The sequence below is a fragment of the Pezoporus flaviventris genome, unplaced genomic scaffold, assembly GCF_033815535.1.
Source record: "Pezoporus flaviventris isolate CSIRO_AGI_PZ_B2104156 unplaced genomic scaffold, CSIRO_AGI_Pfla_v1 ptg000030l, whole genome shotgun sequence".
NCBI classification, from domain to species: domain Eukaryota; kingdom Metazoa; phylum Chordata; class Aves; order Psittaciformes; family Psittacidae; genus Pezoporus; species Pezoporus flaviventris.
The window spans coordinates 9,699,454-9,715,867 of NW_026892578.1; positions in this window are offsets into that span (position 1 = coordinate 9,699,454).

Here is a 16,414-nt window from a genome sequence, read left to right on the forward strand (position 1 = left end):
GCATAGCTAATCTCTTTCATTTGGCTGTATCAGGCTGAAAGTAAGATAGTATAATTTTTTCTGTCTTTTTTTTTTTTCCCCTCTTCCCTCCCTATATAAAAGTAGTTATTCTCTGAGGAATAAGAAATTTAAGACAAAAGAACACACATGTCCAACTTCTTTTACAACATAAAACAACATTGGAATTATTAAAAAAAAAAAATGGATAAACCCAAAGTCAATATACTGATAGACAATGAATTTCACTGTATTATATCTGTCTGCTATGAATACTTCTACTTTTCCACATATTATCAGCAAATAAACCAAAGCACCACAACAAAAAAAAACATTTTCAAATTCTGGGTTCAATTAATATACAACAGTATCACCATCATCTCTTTCTGATGCTCTGCAAGTTTTTGTAAATTCAGTTCATTATTATGATTGCTCATGTAACCTAGAAAATGTGATCAAAATGTAGCAGCTAAAGTAATATGTCCACAAGTTTACAAAACAAAAGTATCCTATTACTTTTAATAAGCGCTGTCTCTACACTCATATATGCAGGGTTTCATGTTGTGATAGCCCATTGATGCAGAGGCATCACATGTAAAGGGCACACAGTTACAGAAAAAAATCAGTTTGCAGTTTATTATTATATAAACTTTAACCTCCTCCTGCCATGTACTAACCTGCTATATTATTTGATAATTTTATTTGATCAGTTGTTGCTCTTTCTCAAGTGTGAATTCCTGAAAATTTTTTTTTTTCTAAATAAGCAAATACAGGATCTCTACATCTAAGCTATGACTTCATATGAAATCCGAAGACAACATTTTGCATTAATGATTCCTTTACTGTTACTGATGAATAAATAGATCCCAGGGTTACAGATCTGTCTTAGAAAAGCCGTAATGATTTTCTTTGTCTCCTCAGTGAGTTTAACAGAAAGAATGAAAGAATAAATGAAACACAACATGGCTGAAAGAAATAGTGTCAAAGTGTAATGTGTAAGTAGAAATAATTTATTTAGACATAAAACTTCTTTTTTTTCCCAACAAATTATCAATTCCAACTTGGTGGACCCATTGCTGTGAAGATTTCCTTTCTTTAAAGACAAAATCAAAATACATTAGTTTATTTAAGTATTTTTTACAACTTTTCTGTTTTACAAGCCAACTTTGCATTTCGTTTTCAAGCTAAAATCAAATGGATGCACTCATTCTGCTTATTTGTGACTGTCTTATTTTTTTATTCTTTTTAACTTGTCTAGAATATTTTATTTTTTTAAAACTTTGTTACACCAGTAGGAAAATCTTAAATTATTTTCTGTACTTAAGTATAATATATATTTTTGATTTCTAGAATATCCTTATCAGACAAATATCCCCAGTGAAGTCATAAGGTATGTGTTATAAATTATATTTAGATTTATCAACAGAACAAATTTTTATTTTAAGATACAGTACTATTTAAACCTTTTTTTTCCATTTGTTTTATTCCCTCTTTTTGTTTATTGTGCACCAGCAGACAAGGAACAGGGGAGCATATTTTCCACATTAAGTTTTAACTGGACTTCTAAGAATTGCTGTCTGTGAAGCACACCCCCCAACTTCCCTTGCATGGTATTGGACCACTTTCTTCTAGGAGTTTCATAATATTCTTGTCAACAAATTACATAAACTATCAGACAAATCCTTTGTAGACAGTTTCCATGAACTCATGATACTAATTTTCTCTGCCTCTGAAAACTTATCTACAAAGTTGTGAATACCAGTTACTACTTCATAAAATGGTAACCAACAAGAGGACACTGTTGTACCGAGAAGTAAGCTGCTTTTTAAGACTAATGGTATTTGCCCCCCTCCCTATTGACACTAAAAGAGTTAAAGCTAATACAGATCCCTCTCCCTTAAAGCATTTGGTCCTAACTTTCTGATTGATTTAGTCAACTATTCTTATTCTAAAATTCTGGTAAGTAGCCATGAATCTGGTTTCAATTGAGTGTCCCAAAGTGAAAACAGTTGGGAAATCAGTCGCTATTTTGAAGTATGTGTGTCTCATGTGTGAGTAATAACCTTAATGTATCTACTTGCATGTGTCGCTTGCATACTTCATGGTATCTAGTACCACCTAGATATCCTGAGTTGTATGCTTAAACCCACAAGGCCAAAGTAGGAAAGTCAAAATATTGCACAGCTTTTTTAGTTTGCCTTTTGTAGGAGATGGTTTTACAAGGAAAGAGATCGTCTATTTCAAACACAATGTTGGCTGACTTTCATGATTTATCTTTTCGTCTAATGTATTCCAAGTTATGTCTTTTTTAGCTATTATAACAAACACTTCAGTTTAAGGAAACCGTGATTGCCTTTTAGTAAAGCAAGAATTTCATTCGTTGTCACAATTTTTCAAAATTTAATTTGAATGAAAATATGCCAAACTTTGGAGTTTTTTAGGAGTAACAAGGAACAGCTGTTTCCTGAGAGTATTCATTTCCCTTTCTCTCATTCAGTCACAAAGTTTTAAAAAAGCATTATAAATCTATTTAGAAATCAGCACAAAATCAGCCAGTGATCTTACTGAAGATGTTGTCATTGCATATGTTGAGTAAAAGCTTCACCACTATTCCAAGTATTCTGAAGAACAAACCAGCCTGGAGAAATGTATTTCCACGTCTAGTCTTACAGATCTCAGCTTTTGGGAGGCTGTAGTTAGCACACCTCATTAATGTGAGCTACTAACAAGTTACCATTATGTAAGGAAGTTGCTCTAAACATTTAGAATTACAGACAGAATTACGGAAATATTGTTACAATATTGGAGGAGCCGCGTGTGCAACCATTTTCAATTGTAAACAATTAAATCCTTTCTGGTGATGTTCAGTACAGTGGTAGGATGCCACATCATCAGCCAGAAGGAAAATTATTTCTAGCTGAAGGCTAACAGTTTTTACCATTTAGAAACAAGAAAAAATCACATCGACAGCAAACAAAAAACAGTCTTTGAGGGGATAAGGGTGGAAACTAATGAATCAGATTTCATGGAAAACTGATTTGGAAAAATCCTGTCTCAGTCTAACAGCACACAACCATGATATTTAACAGATGTATTGTCATATTAGCTTAAATTCGAATAGTAAATTTTATTGACCTTCCTATATATGCAAGTGTTTTAATTTTCATTTTTACTATAACTTTTCATAATTTAAGGCACCTTATTGGAAAATCTTGATTTATAAAGGCATATCAACTTTGGAGGCTTTTTTCAGAGATATGGCATCACCACCAAATACGTATTTATATCTGGATTTGTCTTCACTAAAGCATTTGTTCAGGTGGGACTACACAACTAAATCTGGTGTTTCAATTTATCTCAGCAACCTCTCCATGATCCCAGCAGTTATTAACAGCTTAATCTGCTAGTTGTCCAGGTTTAGGCATGCAAAATCCCCAGGTGTCTAAATGGCTTTCTTTATGTGTGCACACAAGGTCCCTCGACCCCTTCAGCCGAAAACTTCTGTAAACACTGCCCAAATCCTATGGGATTTTTCCCTGCCATCATTTTAGGTCTGCCCAAATGTTTATAGCACTTGTCCAAGTCTTGGGATTAAAGGACAGAGCAAACAAACAAACAAAAAAACAAACAAAGAGATGGGAATAAAGTAAATCCATTTTTTTTAATGAAAATTGCATAAATTAAAGCATATATGAAGTTAGACAAAGCTTCCTACATGTCCAATCTCAGTGGACATTACCATGAAGAAAGAGACTAAACAGGGACCAGACAAGATAGGCTGCTAAAAACCAGGTGCACATCCTGGTTCAGTAAAACCAGATTATTAGCAAAGGGGAACTGAGGAATTGTGGATGTACATGGAGAAATTCAGGAGAGAGGTTTAGTTATCAAGCTTTCATACTTACACAAATTAATTCTTCAAAATATGAGGCCAAAGGCCATAAAATATGCACTCTTGCACCCTGCAACTCAGTTTCCTTGCACTCACCATAAGACTGATTTGCAATCTTTTTTGGAAGAGGCTGATCCCAAAGGATATTCCCAGTGTAGATGGCTTCCCTGGGGTTTCTGTGAATGCTCTGCTTATCAGCATAGTCTCCACCTCCACCAGTTTCTTTCTGCCTGCATTTCTTATCATATTTAGCTAACTAATAAGGCTTCAAATTCCAAAGAAGTTAACAAATGATTTTGGAGAATGTAGAAAACCGTTTACAAGATTCCACATGAGCCTGAAAATCTGTATGATTTTCCCTTCACAAGGACTTTGTGCTGCTTGTGGTTGATAGTACCTAAAGGTAAACATACATATGGCACTCACCACAGGATACTAGGAATTTCTAATTGCTGTTACCAGAACAATGTCTCGTGGTTATCATGTTACAAAAAAGTAGGTGGAAGCAGAGAGCGGCAGTGCACTCAGAGCCCTTCTGCAGGATGGGCTACTGAGAGTTTCAATGTACACAACATTTTGTTCAGGAGCAAGAGGAAAATGTGCTCATGGGAGAGCACGGGGGAGACCTACAGTGAGCAAGCATTAGTGAGCATCTTGCATGCCTAAGGCTGCACAGCCATTCATGGCAAGCCAAAGGAATAGTGTGCATAACAGGTAAGGTGGCAGTCTGGCCTTGGAATATTGTTCTCCAATTACAAGGAAAAAGGTGAAAATAAGAGAGTCGGCTAAATGTACTTTAGCTGTCTAATTTATAAAACTCAAAATGAAGACATTTTTGAGTCCTCTTATGTCCCATTTTTAACTTTCGTCAGGTAATCTGCCCAACATGCAATATAAAACACAAATGCTCAGCGTGTTAATCTCTCTGTTTTTTTTTTTTTTCTGCAAAGGAATCATAGACCCTCCTCATTCACCTAATTCTCAAGTAAGCAATACCTTTAATTTAGCACTGTCAGGGTCCCCTTCCCATCTAGAAGTTAGGTTTATTAATCTGTAGGCTTTACAAAAGAAACAAAGGTAGCCAGTGCAACAGCCACACCAAAGCTAGGCGCCATGTTGCCAGTACAAGAGCTTGAGAGATTCCTCTCTCTTCCTTCTTTAGCTTCTTAGTAGTCTTAATCTTAACAGCCTCTTCTAGCAAACAGGAGAAACAGAGCTTGACAGTAGGGATATGCATCCAATCCACACTTATGTAACAAGCAGAAATACACCACTGAAAAAGGAAGCTGATCAGCTACCACAACCTTGTGGCAAGTGGTCTGATGAGAACAGCTAGACTATTCAATAATCTTGACTGCCTGTGGAATAACTAGAAATTGAACATATTTAAAATGTAGCGTTGTTCACACATAAAGACAAAATGGACTTTCAGGGGAAGATGCAGCTACACCGTCTGTGCCAGGAATGTGCACTCCACAGTGGTTCCCGTGTGAACATTGACAGAGGATGGAGCAATGTGGAGATTCTGCAGCCAGAATGTCCTAACATCAGCAGAGATGGGAACTAAGTGGTGTTAGAAACTGGTAAGCTACATAATTGCTACCCTGAGCCAACAGTCTGTCATCTTTTGACAAAGTGCAGTCCTTTGTGTGAACTTTGCTTCCATGTAATGCATTTTAATACATTATAATACAAAAACACACCCCATCTCTAATGTTACCCTCCTCCAAAGTGAGATCACCCCTCTTTGAGCATGCTCTTTGAATTCTTTGTGGTATATACATTTAAAAGAGAAGTAAGAGAATTTTACACCAATAATAATAAAGGTATGTATGACTAGAGTCACTCAAGCTCCACTTTGAAGGTGAAAAATAGTATAAAATGCCCCAATAAAGGGGGAATACTGGGGAAGACATCATCATGGATGAGTAGAGGAAAATTCCATCAGCATATTACCCTTGACTCCTGGAAACGGTCGACAGGCTGGACCTTTCTTTCCCCCCCCCCATAGGAACGCCTTTGGGTAAGACTTGCTCTCTATTATGTGCTTCCCCACAAAAATCTGGAATCTCTATATGGAGTTACTTTCCACTTTTTACTTTTACATTTGAATGCCAGGCTGTGTTATTCATATATTTATTGCGCATTTGTAAAACTTATTATTTGCACATGCTTTTGCAGGCAGTGTGTTTATCACCGACAATCCATAAGAACTGGTATCTGTTGCTTTAATAAGCTGCACTGTTTAAGTAGGTAATCATAATAGTTTTCTCACTAATATGACCAAATCCTTCAGTGTTGCCATGTTAGCTCATGGGAATGATTAGACTGAAGGTGCAGTGCGTTATTAGTGCATTCAGAATCGTGATTGTTCAATATACCAAAGGTGACCAGACTGATAGTGGTAAAATGGGCATCACCCAGAATCTAAGCCTAGCTGCACCCAGCCCCTCTAATACCTGAGGAACAGCTGGAATGCAAGGGGGTTTATTTTCTGACAAACTGTCTTGCCTTTTAATGTAACACTGCCTTGAAAGTAAAGTCCTAGGACAGATCAAGCTCTGGTTCCACTGCTGTATAGGACATGCCCCTTAATATGTCCCATTCCTTGCATTTGGGTATTTAAGGCATCACACTGCATGTATTAAATAGTCCCTGGAGGTGCACAAGATTTAAGTGTTGGGAGTGAGGAAAGAGTTCAGTTATTCCCCCCAAGCCTACTTACTTGAAGACTGGGGATTTACCACTGCTTCTAAAGAGCCATCAAAGATTTTATATCAGCATTCAGTTATACTCTTTTTCCTTGGACTTCTTTTCAGCTGGCATGAAATGCTACTTTAAATTATTTTTATTATTATTATTACTTTAAATTATTCTGCTGTGTATGTTTATTATACTTCTAGACTTCTTTCAAGATATTCAGGTGAAAAGCTTTGTGCAAAACCCATTGAAAAATGGGTTTCAATCAACATCGAGATTTTGCTTCAAAATAATTGATGAATTATTACTATTAGGCAACCAGTTGAACACTATTGTTGAAAAAGTGTGTTTAAACAAATGTTCATCCTGAAATTTGGAAACAAATGTCTTTTCATGCCAAGATGACTCAGTGATAATGAATCTTAAAATTACACTGGCTATACAATAATCCTTTTTCAGTCCATCATTTATAGCTTTTTGTACCCATGGACAGTTTTCAATCAAATTTATCATTGGGTTGATGTATCAAGCATAATTAAGTTCCTACAGGTTAAGAAAAAAAACATCTTGGCAAAGGAAAATAAAGTAATGTGATCAGATCAATAGTGTTAAGTTTGAAGAAGCGAGGGAGAAGCGGGCCAAGCTCAGCAACCTTTAGATGAGCACACAGCACCAGTCAGAATACGGAGAGCTGCCATATGAGCTCACATGCAGTGATCACAGCATGCCTGACTCTTGCTCAGCAGAGGTGTTATGGAAACTTGGGAAGGGGCAGGGTCTGTTGCAGAGCAGAAGTGAACAGGGGGCCAGCCACGCAGCTAACTCATCTTCTTTAGTATGTTGCTCATAGGAAAACTTTTGTTTGCAGAGAGAACAGAAATGAAAACAAAAACAGCAGAAAAAGGAATTCAAGAAAATAACTGGATGCTAATTTGATATAAACCAAAATATTTACAGTGTTCTGGTTCAGCAAGAAAAGGGAGGTTCATTTTATTATCACCAAAATAAATGTATTTTCCAATGTTTCACTGACCATTATTCGCACAGCTAAAGGCACTATGCAGCTGTCAACTATGCATAAACAGACGTACCAGAAACTCTGCCTTAAAGTCACACACTGCAGTGCAAGCAGAATGTTTGCAAGAGACATTGCACATAACAGTGGGACAGTAGCTCAGCCACATAGAACTGATTCCTGTACCACTATACCAGATACTAGTCAAGTATGTTTTTAAATTAAAGAGATGTGATATCAATAACAACACTAAGTGTGAGGCAATTCAGGAATCCTTATATGTACACTTTATACAACAAAATTTAAATTTGTTTCCTGGGCTTTTCTCTTTCTTCTCACTTTTAAGTTTGGGGCATGGCTCATATAATGGCAAATTTTTAAAATGCAGTGACCATGGTGATGTCAAGAGGACAGTTGGAACTAGATGATCTTAAGGTCCTTTTTAACCCTAACTAGTCTATGATTCTATAATAATCAGGTCTAGTACTTTGCCACTTAGGACACAATGCTGGATGTAGTGCATAAATGCCATTAAGTTAATCTTCAGTCTTCAAAGAGGTTTGTTTTTTTTAATTTATGGATAATTTCATAATCACACTAAACTATTATGGCAAATGAATATAAAATTTGTGCAGGCAACCTGGAATTAGAGATGGAAAAAGCATTTAGGTTGTGCTAAATATCGAGGCATGTGTGTACATGCATGGTAGTCGAGTTCTTTAACTTGAACTTGAGGGCTCCGATGCTGAGTATGGAAATGCTATTCAGTTTTGGGGCTTTTGTTGTGACACTTAAGTGACCTTCAAAAAAAAAATTATATCTTTTTCTGTATTTTTCTATCAGATATACAATATATAGCTTTCTAAGTAGGAGTTACTTGAAACACATCGCAGGAGGGAAAATAGCATTTTAAGTAGAGTGAAATAAAATTTCCCTATGCATATTAGTTATGCATACTATATAAATTCATAACAGTTGCAGCTCCCTTTATGCCAGTGTTATTAACCCTCAGTAAAATTCTATTTTACTTTTGCGAGAAAGCATGCTGCTGGTGAAGCCTCTGCCCCAGAACGTATTCCAATAGCTCCCAAATAATATTTCAAGATGTTATCAACCTCAAAGTTGTTATCATTAATTTTAGTTTAAATATCAATGTAACACAGCCTAAAAAGCTGTGTGCCATTTTATGGTCTTCTCTTTGGCTATGTAAAATAAATTAAGCTAAAGACTGAGATGCTAACACCAAACTTAGCCAGGTTGAGTTCTTCAGAAATCCATATGTCTGTATGTTTGTCTTTCTAGCAGGCTGTTTTTATCATTTTGTGCATATGTTGAGAGGAGTAACAGGAGTTTTAAAAGTCTTTAAAGATTGAAGCACTATTTTTGAACATCAATAATCCCCAATGAATTTTCTATAAATGGAAGTGGTTTGTACAAGAAATACCTGCTGTAAAATGCTCTGATACAGCAGAACCAGATTAACTTACTGCTTCAATTCTGGACTGTACTAAAAATGAATAATATTCATATCACAACATTCAGCTAAGCCAAAAACCTAAACCCTGGAATATATATATTCTGGTTTTGTAAGTATAAATTCTGGGTATGCAATAAGTCTGAACTTGAGAAAAATTGTTGGTTTAGATGTTTTTAAATCTGATATGTTCAACTTTGTTCTATAGAAGATAATGAAATTAATTCTAAATAAGAGTCCTAGGAGACACCTATGAGGTTGAAAGTATCAAAAACTACATGCCAGTGACAGCATCATGTTCTTACCTAAAGCCATGTGAAGTAACTGAACATTTTTCAAAAAAGCCATCATGTTATTTCCTTTAATGTAATTTTAATAGAAATAAATATAAAAACAGTCTTTCTTCATTAGTCAGCATTTGATCTTAAATTGAAATTATTAACCTTAATTTGTAACTTTACACTGTTGCTGCAGGTCTGACAATTATACATTATGATTTCATTGTACAACAAAATACACAGAATGCCAAGGTAATCCTTTTAATTAGAATAAATGTGGTGAAATGGGAATGGCAACATATGTCATAATACTTAATTGCTGTTATTTATATATTTATCCATTGTTCTATTTATCCAACTGTTCTTACCTAGATCACTGGGCTGTATTAATCTGGTGAGAATTATTCAGTCTTTAGCTAAAACATCTCTAATTTTATATTGCTGTTCTTCAGAGATGTTCTCAAAACAAAAAGAATACATCAGATTTTCTATCAATTTTTTGTATCTATCACACTTCTGAGAACTAGGTTTGGACAAAATTATGCTGCTTGGTAACACTTAAAACATGGGAACAGCCTTCTTTCTATGTAAACAGGAATGGCCTTGAAAGGCTTTACTGATGACAGCATATCACCTTTCTATGTTTTTCACTGTAGGAAAGAATTATTCACCATGAAAATGTCTAAGCAACTATAAATGAAGTTTCCATATGGTTTTAACTATAAATTGTTCTTCAAATGCGATATTTTCTTGAATATAAGCCATTTAAATGGATTCTATTTAGAATGTCTCATTAATTTTTCATTCTGATTGTGGTCTCACTGGTCTTGTTTTTAATAAAATTTCCAGCCTGTTCTTAATTTGCTGCTTCTCTCCCTCCCTCTTCTACCTCACACAGGACAAAGTCTCAAGCTTCCATTAAAAGCTGATTTGACAGGGAAATGAATAGTTGTTCTTATCTCCATTTTTGGAAAATCACAGATAAATTTATGGCACATGTTAGGCTGTTCTGAAAAGCAACCATGGGGCACAAAGATAAAAATCTGCTTACTCAGGAAAAATTAACAGACCATGAAAGAAGAGCATACAACAAAAGAGATTAAAAACAGAATCTGAATCTCATTTCATATCTTCTCATCACAAATCAATTGTAAGCATATCGTATAGGTTGTGGTACGTAACTATGAAAAAAACCAAAACTTTCTAATTCTTAACTATTAACAGACAGTAACTAAAAAAATTCATGTCTTTTACGCCACATACTTTCTATGCATAAAGCAGGGATAAAACCGCATCATATACGTACAGGCATATATCTCTTTTTATCTCTACATATGTATCTATAATTAAATTATTTGGTTTAGCATTTCAGAATAAAATCGTGCGCTTCACCTGATCTATCACTTTTGCTTCTGTTTAATAACAGTTAAATTTACATTAAATAACTGCAAATCTAGAAGCCTATGTCTTGAAAGAAAATCTATGAAAACATTACTCAGGTTCATAGCAATATTAAATACGGATAGATAAAAAATTATGTATCGAAATATGAAACAATAAAAATAGCTTTGATAAAATGATTTCATTATTGTGGAAAGCACAATAAAATTTAACCACAGAATCATAGAATAGTTAGGTTGGAAAGGACCTTAAGATCATCTAGTTCCAACCCCCCTGCCATGGGCAGGGACACCTCACACTAAACCATGTCACCCAAGGCTTTGTCCAGCCTGGCCTTGAACACCACCAGGGATGGAGCATTCACAACTTTCCTGGGCAACCCATTCCATTGCCTCACCACCCTTAGAGTAAAGAACTTCTTCCTTATATCCAACCTAAACTTCCCTTGTTTAAGTCTTAACCCCTTACCCCTTGTCCTACCACTACAGCCCCTAATGAAGAGTCCTTCCCCAGCATCCCTATAGGCCCCCTTCAGGTACTGGAAGGCTGCTATGAGGTCTCCAGGCAGCCTTCTCTTCTCCAGGCTGAACAGCCCCAACTTCCTCAGCCTCACGGGAGGTGCTCCAGTCCCCTGATCATCCTCGTGGCCCTCCTCTGGACTTGTTCCACCAGTTCCATGTCCTTTTAATGCTGAGGACACCAGAACTGCACACAATACTCCAAGTGAGGTCTCATGAGAGAAGAGGAGACGGGCTGGATCACCCCCTTGAACCTGCTGGGTTCAAGCCCAAAGGCTTTTCTCCAAGGGATGCTGGGTGAAGGGGCAGCAGCAGGGCTGCGGTGGGCAGGGCTGTAGGCGCCCTGTCACCCCTGTGTCATAGCGCCAGCATCACAATGCTCTGGGGCAGTATAAGGCGGCGGCGGCGCGTGTTCCACTGCCAGAGTGCCCGGCACTGCCACCAGGGCAGGGCTGGCAGCCTGAGGGCATCCGAGAGGAAGTCCTTGGGGCACCGGGGGAATTCCGGGGAGGGGGGAGGGGCTTGGTGGGGGGAACACTTGAAGCTGCACGAAGCTGCAGGAGGTTCTGTGCTGCAGTTCCAGCTCCTGGAGGGGCCACGCTCAAAGCATCATCGGATGGACGGAAATCCTGCTGCAGCTGCCGGGGACCCGCCGTCCTCATCGGCTGCGCACTGGGGAATTGCCTGTCGGGGTGCTGAAGGAGGGAACACGTGGAGCTGCACGAAGCTGCGGGAGGTTCTGTGCTGCAGTTCCAGCTCCTGGAGGGGCCACGCTCAAAGCGTCATCGAGGGCTCCTGCCTCAGCTGTCGGGGAGCTCGCCGTCCTCATCTCCTGGCGAGAGAGTGGCAGTGGCCAGAAGAAAAAGGGTGCACAGGTGGCTCAGTGCCCTCTCCCATTGCTCTGGAGCTCCCATTGCCAAGCACGGGAAGGATTCTTGCTGCGAGGATTCATCAGGCCAATGGCACTTTGCTGGTGTTGGAAGCCCCTGAGACGGCTCCAGGTGGAAGCAGAAAAGGCAGTGCCAGTGTCCCCTTAGAGGCGTAACCAGCGTGTGGACCGGGAGCAGGTCTTGCTCACATGCTCAGGGAGTAGCCGATCGCCAGCACTGGGGTCAGGAAGGAATTTTCCCCCGGGGCAGATTAGCACCGGTCCCCGGGGGTTTTTTGCCTTCCTCTGAGCACTGAGCATGACCACTTGTCAGGGCTCCTCTGGTCCATTGTGGCTGTGTTATCGCCTGGTGCTCATGCTCCACGAAGGTGGCCCCTCGTGTCCTGCAGCTGGGGGAGGAAAGGGCTTTTTTCACCCCAGGCTGCACTAGCAAGCGTCCCTGGGGTTTTTTGCCTTCCTCCGCAGCCGAGCACAGCCCCTTCATGGGGCTCCTTTGGGTCATGGTGTCCCAAAGGCAGTGGCTCGTGCTCCACGCAGGCGGCCCTCGTGCCCCGCATCCGGGGGGAGGCAGCCTTCTGGACTCCCCAGGGTGGCCCTGGGACTTGCTGCTGTCCTCTGGAGCACTGAGCACCACCCCTTGTCAGGTCTTCCCTGGCCCTTTCTGGCTGGGTTCTTCTTGCACTGCTCTCCCACTACCACGGCACCGCTCCTGCCCTGGCTTTCCTTTGTCAGGCTGCAAGGGAGCTAAACAGAAGGGTTTAAACTAAAACAGACTAAAATTAACTAAGCTGAACTAAATCAAATAACTTCATTTAGAAAGAAATAAAACACTCTTTCCACCTGTAACCGTTCTGATTTGTGTCTTTGAAAGTGCTTCTGGTGCTGAAATTCCCTTGGCAATTCAGATAAATAAGGATCTCCTCCTTGTACAACACATTGTGAGAGCAGGGACTGGAACGGAATAAAACGGAATGGAATAGAACAGAAGAGACCGGAATGGAACAGAAGAGAATACAACAGGAAGCTAAGCTATTCTATTCATATAGAATCATAGAATAGTTAGGGTTGGAAAGGACCTTAAGATCATCTAGTTCCACCCCCCCTGCCATGGGCAGGGACACTTCACACTAAACCATGTCACCCAAGGCTCTGTCCAACCTGGCCTTGAACACTGCCAGGGATGGAGCATTCACAACTTCCCTGGGCGACCCATTCCAGTGCCTCACCACCCTTAGAGTAAAGTGCTTCCTCCTTATATCCAACCTAAACTTCCCCTGTTTAAGTTTGAACCCCTTACCCCTTGTCCTACCACTATAGTCCCCAACGAAGAGTCCTTCCCCAGCATCCCTATAGGCCCCCTTCAGGTACTGGAAGGCTGCTGCTATGAGGTCTCCAGGCAGCCTTCTCTTCTCCAGGCTGAACAGCCCCAACTTTCTCAGCCTGTCTTCATATGGGAGGTGCTCCAGTCCCCTGCTCATCCTCATGGCCCTCCTCTCCACTGGTTCCAACAGTTCCATGTCCTTTTTATGCTGAGGGCACCAGAATTGCACACAATACTCCAAGTGAGGTCTCATGAGAGCAGAGGAGAGGGGCAGGATCATCCCATTCCACCTGCTGGTCACGTTCCTTTTGATGTAGCCCAGGATACGGTTGGCTTTCTGGGCTGCGAGCCGGCTCATGTTCATTTTTTTATCGATCCACACCCCCAAGTCCCTCTCCATAGGGCTGCTCTGAATCTCTTCTCTGCCCAACCTGTAGCTGTGCCTGGGATTGTTCTGACCCAGGTGTAGGACCTTGCACTTGGCATGGTTAAACTTCATGAGGTTGGCATCAGCCCACCTCACAAGTGTGCCAAGGTCCCTCTGGATGGTGTTCCTTCCCTCCATCATACCAACCAAACAACACGGCTTGGTGTCATTTGCAGACTTGCTGAGGGCACACTCAAAAGTGTCCAATGCTGCAGAATCCACCATTTCTCTGGGGAGATTAGTCCAACTGATGATTGTTCCCATTGTGAAAAATTTTCCTTCTGTGTCCAATTGGAAAATACCCAGGAGTAACTTGTTGTCTGTTACCTGTCATCTTTTGCATGTGACCCCTTGTAGAAAGGGTTCTCTGCCTTCTTTGTACTTGGCCTTTAAATACCGGAACACGGTGATAAGTTCTCCCGTGAACCTTCTTTTCTCAAGGCTGAACACTACCTGTTCTCTAAAACTTTCCTTATACGGTAGCCTTCCCAGTCCTTTGATTATCTCTGTTGCCCCTCTCTGGATCCTCTCCAGCCTGTCTACACTTTTTTGTATAGCGAGGACCAAAGCTGTATTCGAGCAGTTGCCTGACAAATGCTGAGCAGGGTAATGATGTCTCTGTCTCTCCTGGTTATGCCCTTGTTGATGCAACTGTTAGCTTCCTTTGCCACTGCAGCACACTGTTCACTCACACTGATTATGTTGTCCACCAAGACCCCCAGGTCCCTTTCCACAGAGCTGCTCTCCAGTCTGTGTTGCGCTTCAGAATTATGTATTTCAGGAGCAAGACCTTACACATAACCTTCCTGGGGACTGAAGGAATACTGATATTAATTATTTACAGAGCTAGCTATGTAATGTAGAATAATCATGGGTTGTGAACAAGAACATGAGGAATTGAGAAGAAAAATATCTCATATTTATTCAATTAATTCAAATCCAAATACTAGCTCTTGGACCCAAGTACACACTCTGGTTACACCTCTCACAATTAAGGTTAATGAATGGCTACTTAAACATTTCTTGTTGGAGTTAATTCTCAGTCACATAAAGACTTTGTTCAGTTACTTACTTTCAAATTCTCTCATTTTCTCTCTCTTATACCTGAATCTGGGTATGATTTAGTGAATAGCTAGAACATAAAAAGAGTTAAAGCTTACAGGAACTTAAAGTTAACTTAAAGTTAAAACGTTAGAATTAATACATTATTGCTCAAGTTTTGGGCAAAGTTTTTTCCTGATTTTAGTTTGGGCTAGAGAAAAGTAAAGTAGAAAATAAAAAAAAAAAAAAAGAAAATCCAAAAGATCCCAAACTAAAGGCAAAAGCTGCAAGGAAAGCTGTAAGGTTGTCACACGCTACAAATGCTTCTACTGCAGAGCCCAACCAAAAGAAGTGAACAAGACTGACTTTTTTGGGATGGGAAAGTAGATAAACATAGTGACCATTTTCTGCAGCTGTGGTCCCATTTTGGTAGTTCAGTGAACTCTTCCTGGGACAGTTTAGATACATAACCTGAGTCCTGAGTTACCTCGTGTCATGCTGCAATTCTGGGAGAGGCACAAAATCAAAACAGTCAAATAATGACAGCAACAAAAGCAGTTTCATTGTTAAATTCAATAGAAACTTTATAGTCAAAACAGTCTGCTATATGGGTTCACTTACTAATGTGAATGTTATAAAATTAAAGGGGTTTTGCCAATAAAATAAAAGCTTGGTTACCAATGGTGGGTTTTAAGGGATTTTGTTAGAACCATTCTCTTAAAAAGGTTACCATTATCCACTTTGGCCTCAGTTCTGCCAATTCTAGTCTTGTTAAAGCTGGCCTGGATGGAAGAGGGGCTGATATATGTAGCAGAAAACAGAGTACTATAAATTACATGACCTTGGCAATAGAGTCCTTTGTTGTTTTCCTTCCACACGTCAGTGTCCAGAGCTAATGGTGAAGAAAAGTCTAAACAGAATATTTTCTAAACAATGGATGGAAATTAGAGAATTCTTCAGGACAGAATTGATCTGGATCTGCCATGAATATCTGTTAAAAAGAGATTAAAGGTTTCCCACTTTCTAGATCTATGCCAGGAGCCTCTGCAATGTCTGCCAGAAGCAGTACAAAAATAATCTTTTAGCACCAGCAAAAGAATAATAAGCATGAAGAAAGTTGTAGCCTAAAGGATTGTCTGAAGCTTCCAGCTTGGAACCATGTCCTAAGAGCATCCTTCATGACTTAGAGGACATATTCTTACTTTTCTGTCTTACATTGTGATTCTCAGCAGAAAACTTTAAGGAATATTTGCTCATACTAAGTATAAGCAATAAGGTTAAAGAATGACATGCTCTGTTGTTTCCAGACTTTAATCCCTGCTACAACTGGCCTCCTTGCTGTCAGTGGGGAGAAACATATACAGCTCTGTTGTGACATATTTAATTAATTTTAGGTGTTTATTATGAAATAACAAGAAAAGCAGCCTCACAACCTACAAGGTGAAGTCCTCTGTGGTAGCC